The sequence below is a fragment of the Gavialis gangeticus genome, unplaced genomic scaffold, assembly GCF_001723915.1.
Source record: "Gavialis gangeticus isolate Ggan-Ray unplaced genomic scaffold, GavGan_comp1, whole genome shotgun sequence".
In the NCBI taxonomy this organism is placed as follows: Eukaryota; Metazoa; Chordata; order Crocodylia; family Gavialidae; genus Gavialis; species Gavialis gangeticus.
The window spans coordinates 33,146,662-33,146,992 of record NW_017728992.1 but is presented as its reverse complement, the minus strand read 5'-3'; positions in this window follow the sequence as shown (position 1 = coordinate 33,146,992).

Below are 331 nucleotides of genomic sequence, written 5' to 3'. Positions count from 1 at the left end.
CTAGGGGTGCAGGGCCCAAGAACTCAGAAACCCTGCACCTATCTCCTTGACAGCTGGTAGGCCTCGTGGCTGCAGCAGAGGCTAGCAGGCCTGCAGCTTTTACTCCACTGTGCCTTAACACACACAGGGTCATCTATGTCATGATTTTTCCCTATTAGCAGTCAGAGGTGCAGGGCCCTAGAAGCCAGACTCCTTCTGCACCTATCACCTTGAAATTTGGCATGCTTTGTGGCCTCAGCAGGATTGACCACCCCTGCAGTTTTCACCCCACTATGACTTAACACACACACAAGATATGAGTGTTGCTTTCAAGAATTTAGGATGCATTCCC